Source organism: Patiria miniata, unplaced genomic scaffold (genome assembly GCF_015706575.1).
Source record: "Patiria miniata isolate m_02_andy unplaced genomic scaffold, ASM1570657v1 HiC_scaffold_17, whole genome shotgun sequence".
NCBI lineage: Eukaryota > Metazoa > Echinodermata > Asteroidea > Valvatida > Asterinidae > Patiria > Patiria miniata.
The window spans coordinates 3,675,308-3,681,835 of record NW_024037055.1 but is presented as its reverse complement, the minus strand read 5'-3'; positions in this window follow the sequence as shown (position 1 = coordinate 3,681,835).

The window sequence follows — 6,528 nt, the reverse complement described above, 5'->3', positions numbered from 1 at the left end:
CGTGTACATGTATCTCATTCTCAATGCTCCACAGTCAGAAAAGTACAAGTTACTTGTAAAAATTCATAATCGTTTGATTTGTAATTCATATTTTGTTTGTAAGTTGTACTCTTCTGCATCAAGGTTTTTTAAACTTGGGTTCAACTGCAGGTTCGAATTCTTCTCTTCCTGCAGTAACACTTCAAACCAAATTAAATACTCTGAAATGTTGCTTTAAGCCAAAGCTGGAGATGGAGCTGGGGTTTTAAAAACTCCATAGATGGAAATGTGGGGCAATAGATTGTATTCTAAATGGGCAAATAGGCCGAACCCGACTCATAATACTGTCATGCTTTGTTTTCTCGTGCACTTTCCTATGGAAGTCAGGTGAGGATGAGGGCCACCAATTAAGCTCCCATAAGAAATTGCACATTGTAAACAAAGCGCTTTAAGTATGTTCATTATGCCTCCTCAATATGCGTTTCTGAGCTAAAACCCTTGCATTTTTTTTCAATTTTGGCCAAAAAAATGAAAGTGTTTGAAACTTGCTAGGAAGATGCCTGAGGGCCCTAAGAACACGTTCCCAAAATTTCTGTTGCCAAATGTGCCACTCAAAGGAAATATGGCGTGCAAAAAATTGTAAATTATGTTAATTTTTGTAAAAAATATTTCTCCATAAATCCTTTATATTTCCCCAAATCTCTTCAATAATCACTTTTGAGTATGAAAGTATGTTGATTATGCATCCTAGAGTGTTTCTGAGTTGTTTCCCGAAAAGTTGATTTTTGACCCAAATTTGCTAAAAATGCAAGGCTAACCCCTTGCATTTTTTTCAATTTTGGCCAAAAAATGAAATTGCTTGAAACTTGCTAGAAAGATGCCTAAGGGCCCTTAGAACACTTTCCCAAAATTTCTGTTGCCAAATGTGCCGCTCAAAGGAAATATGGCGTGCAAAAAATTGAAAATTATATTAATTTTTTTGAAAAATATTTCTCCGTAAATCCTTTATATTTGCCCAAATCTCTTCAATAATCACTTTTTGAGTATGAAAGTATGTTGATTATGCATCCTAGAGTGTTTCTGAGTTGTTTCCCGAAAAATCGATTTTTGACCCAAATTTGCTAAAAATGCAAGGCTAACCCCTTGCATTTTTTTCAATTTTGGCCAAAAAATGAAATTGCTTGAAACTTGCTACAAAGATGCCTGAGGGCCCTTAGAACACGTTTCCAAAATTTCTGTTTACAAATGTGCCGCTCAAAGGAAATATGGCGTGCCAAAAATTGTAAATTAATTTTTTTTTTGAAAATATTTCGACATAAATCCTTTATACTTGCCCAAATCTCTTCAAGAATCACTTTTTGAGTATGAAAGTATGTTTATCGTGCCTTCTAGAGTGTTTCTGAGGTTTTTCCTGAAAAGTTGATTTCTGACCCAAATTTGCTAAAAATGTAAGGCATTTTTTTCAATTTTGGCCAAAAAATGAAATTGCTTGAAACTTGCTACAAAGATGCCTGAGGGCCCTTAGAACACGTTTCCAAAATTTCTGTTTACAAATGTGCCGCTCAAAGGAAATATGGCGTGCCAAAAATTGTAAATTAATTTTTTTTTTGAAAATATTTCGACATAAATCCTTTATACTTGCCCAAATCTCTTCAAGAATCACTTTTTGAGTATGAAAGTATGTTTATCGTGCCTTCTAGAGTGTTTCTGAGGTTTTTCCTGAAAAGTTGATTTCTGACCCAAATTTGCTAAAAATGTAAGGCTAACCCCTTGCATTTTTTTCAATTTTGGCCAAAAAATGAAATTGCTTAAAACTTGCTAGAAAGATGCCTGAGGGCCCTAAGAACACGTTCCCAAAATTTCTGTTGCCAAATGTGCCACTCAAAGGAAATATGGCGTGCAAAAAATTGAAAATTATATTAATTTAAAAAAAATATATTTCTCCATAAATCCTTTATATTTGCCCAAATCTCTTCAATAATCACTTTTTGAGTATGAAAGTATGTTGATTATGCATCCTAGAGTGTTTCTGAGTTGTTTCCCGAAAAGTCGATTTTTGACCCAAATTTGCTAAAAATGCAAGGCTAACCCCTTGCATTTTTTTCAATTTTGGCCAAAAAATGAAATTGCTTGAAACTTGCTAGAAAGATGCCTAAGGGCCCTTAGAACACTTTCCCAAAATTTCTGTTGCCAAATGTGCCGCTCAAAGGAAATATGGCGTGCAAAAAATTGAAAATTATATTAATTTTTTTGAAAAATATTTCTCCGTAAATCCTTTATATTTGCCCAAATCTCTTCAATAATCACTTTTTGAGTATGAAAGTATGTTGATTATGCATCCTAGAGTGTTTCTGAGTTGTTTCCCGAAAAATCGATTTTTGACCCAAATTTGCTAAAAATGCAAGGCTAACCCCTTGCATTTTTTTCAATTTTGGCCAAAAAATGAAATTGCTTGAAACTTGCTAGAAAGATGCCTGAGGGCCCTTAGAACACGTTTCCAAAATTTCTGTTTACAAATGTGCCGCTCAAAGGAAATATGGCGTGCCAAAAATTGTAAATTAATTTTTTTTTTGAAAATATTTCGAAATAATTCCTTTATACTTGCCCAAATCTCTTCAAGAATCACTTTTTGAGTATGAAAGTATGTTTATCGTGCCTTCTAGAGTGTTTCTGAGGTTTTTCCTGAAAAGTCGATTTTTGACCCAAATTTGCTAAAAATGTAAGGCTAACCCCTTGCATTTTTTTCAATTTTGGCCAAAAAATGAAATTGCTTAAAACTTGCTAGAAAGATGCCTGAGGGCCCTTAGAACACGTTCCCAAAATTTCTGTTGCCAAATGTGCCGCTCAAAAGAAATATGGCGTGCAAAAAATTGAAAATTATATTAATTTTTTTGAAAAATATTTCTCCGTAAATCCTTTATATTTGCCCAAATCTCTTCAATAATCACTTTTTGAGTATGAAAGTATGTTGATTATGCATCCTAGAGTGTTTCTGAGTTGTTTTCCGAAAAGTCGATTTTTGACCCAAATTTGCTAAAAATGCAAGGCTAACCCCTTGCATTTTTTTCAATTTTGGCCAAAAAATGAAATTGCTTGAAACTTGCTAGAAAGATGCCTGAGGGCCCTTAGAACACGTTCCCAAAATTTCTGTTGCCAAATGTGCCACTCAAAGGAAATATGGCGTGCAAAAAATTGAAAATTATATTAATTTAAAAAAAATATATTTCTCCATAAATCCTTTATATTTGCCCAAATCTCTTCAATAATCACTTTTTGAGTATGAAAGTATGTTTATCGTGCCTTCTAGAGTGTTTCTGAGTTGTTTCCCAAAAAGTCGATTTTTGACCCAAATTTGCTAAAAATGTAAGGCTAACCCCTTGCATTTTTTTCAATTTTGGCCAAAAAATGAAATTGCTTAAAACTTGCTAGAAAGATGCCTGAGGGCCCTTAGAACACGTTCCCAAAATTTCTGTTGCCAAATGTGCCGCTCAAAGGAAATATGGCGTGCAAAAAATTGAAAATTATATTAATTTTTTTGAAAAATATTTCTCCGTAAATCCTTTATATTTGCCCAAATCTCTTCAATAATCACTTTTTGAGTATGAAAGTATGTTGATTATGCATCCTAGAGTGTTTCTGAGTTGTTTTCCGAAAAGTCGATTTTTGACCCAAATTTGCTAAAAATGCAAGGCTAACCCCTTGCATTTTTTTCAATTTTGGCCAAAAAATGAAATTGCTTGAAACTTGCTAGAAAGATGCCTGAGGGCCCTTAGAACACGTTCCCAAAATTTCTGTTGCCAAATGTGCCACTCAAAGGAAATATGGCGTGCAAAAAATTGAAAATTATATTAATTTAAAAAAAATATATTTCTCCATAAATCCTTTATATTTGCCCAAATCTCTTCAATAATCACTTTTTGAGTATGAAAGTATGTTTATCGTGCCTTCTAGAGTGTTTCTGAGTTGTTTCCCAAAAAGTCGATTTTTGACCCAAATTTGCTAAAAATGTAAGGCTAACCCCTTGCATTTTTTTCAATTTTGGCCAAAAAATGAAATTGCTTGAAACTTGCTAGAAAGATGCCTAAGGGCCCTTAGAACACTTTCCCAAAATTTCTGTTTACAAATGTGCCGCTCAAAGGAAATATGGCGTGCCAAAAATTGTAAATTAATTTTTTTTTTTTTGAAAGATATTTCGTTATAAATCCTTTATACTTGCCCAAATCTCTTCAAGAATCACTTTTTGAGTATGAAAGTATGTTTATCGTGCCTTCTAGAGTGTTTCTGAGGTTTTTCCTGAAAAGTTGATTTTTGACCCAAATTTGCTAAAAATGTAAGGCTAACCCCTTGCATTTTTTTCAATTTTGGCCAAAAAATGAAATTGCTTGAAACTTGCTAGAAAGATGCCTAAGGGCCCTTAGAACACTTTCCCAAAATTTCTGTTGCCAAATGTGCCGCTCAAAGGAAATATGGCGTGCAAAAAATTGAAAATTATATTAATTTTTTTGAAAAATATTTCTCCGTAAATCCTTTATATTTGCCAAAATCTCTTCAATAATCACTTTTTGAGTATGAAAGTATGTTGATTATGCATCCTAGAGTGTTTCTGAGTTGTTTCCCGAAAAATCGATTTTTGACCCAAATTTGCTAAAAATGTAAGGCTAACCCCTTGCATTTTTTTCAATTTTGGCCAAAAAATGAAATTGCTTGAAACTTGCTAGAAAGATGCCTGAGGGTCCTTAAAACACGTTCCCAAAATTTCTGTTTCCAAATGTGCCTCTCAAAGGAAATATGGCGTGCAAAAAATTGAAAATTATATTAATTTTTTTGAAAAATATTTCTCCGTAAATCCTTTATATTTGCCCAAATCTCTTCAATAATCACTTTTTGAGTATGAAAGTATGTTGATTATGCATCCTAGAGTGTTTCTGAGTTGTTTTCCGAAAAGTCGATTTTTGACCCAAATTTGCTAAAAATGCAAGGCTAACCCCTTGCATTTTTTTCAATTTTGGCCAAAAAATGAAATTGCTTGAAACTTGCTAGAAAGATGCCTGAGGGCCCTTAGAACACGTTCCCAAAATTTCTGTTGCCAAATGTGCCACTCAAAGGAAATATGGCGTGCAAAAAATTGAAAATTATATTAATTTAAAAAAAATATATTTCTCCATAAATCCTTTATATTTGCCCAAATCTCTTCAATAATCACTTTTTGAGTATGAAAGTATGTTGATTATGCATCCTAGAGTGTTTCTGAGTTGTTTCCCAAAAAGTCGATTTTTGACCCAAATTTGCTAAAAATGCAAGGCTAACCCCTTGCATTTTTTTCAATTTTGGCCAAAAAATGAAATTGCTTGAAACTTGCTAGAAAGATGCCTAAGGGCCCTTAGAACACTTTCCCAAAATTTCTGTTTACAAATGTGCCGCTCAAAGGAAATATGGCGTGCCAAAAATTGTAAATTAATTTTTTTTTTTGAAAGATATTTCGACATAAATCCTTTATACTTGCCCAAATCTCTTCAAGAATCACTTTTTGAGTATGAAAGTATGTTTATCGTGCCTTCTAGAGTGTTTCTGAGGTTTTTCCTGAAAAGTCGATTTCTGACCCAAATTTGCTAAAAATGTAAGGCTAACCCCTTGCATTTTTTTCAATTTTGGTCAAAAAATGAAATTGCTTGAAACTTGCTAGAAAGATGCCTGAGGGCCCTTAGAACACGTTCCCAAAATTTCTGTTGACAAATGTGCCACTCAAAAGAAATATGGCGTGCAAAAAATGAAAATTATATTGATTTAAAAAAAAAATATATTTCTCCATAAATCCTTTATATTAGCCCAAATCTCTTCAATAACCACTTTTTGAGTATGAAAGTATGTTTATTATGCCTCCTAGAGTGTTTCTGAGTTGTTTCCCGAAAAGTCGATTTTTGACCCAAATTTGATAAAAATGTAAGGCTAACCCCTTGCATTTTTTTCAATTTTGGCCAAAAAATGAAATTGCTCGAAACTTGCTAGAAAGATGCCTGAGGGCCCTTAGAACACGTTCCCAAAGTTTCTGTTGACAAATATGCCGCTCAAAGAAAATATGGCGTGCAACAAAGTGTAAATTAAATTAATTGTTTTGAAAAATATTTCGACATAAATCCTTTATTCTTGCCCAAATCTCTTCAATAATCACTTTTTGAGTAGGAAAGTATGTTTATTATGCCTCCTAGAGTGTTTCTGAGTTGTTTCCCGAAAAGTCGATTTTTGACCCAAATTTGATAAAAATGCAAGGCTAACTAACCCCTTGCATTTTTTTCAATTTTGGCCAAAAAATGAAATTGCTTGAAACTTGCTAGAAAGATGCCTGAGGGCCCTTAGAACACGTTTCCAAAATTTCTGTTGCCAAATGTGCCACTCAAAGGAAATATGGCGTGCAAAAAATGAAAATTATATTGATTTAAAAAAAAAAATTATTTCTCCATAAATCCTTTATATTTGCCCAAATCTCTTCAATAATCACTTTTTGAGTATGAAAGTATGTTGATTATGCATCCTAGAGTGTTTCTGAGTTGT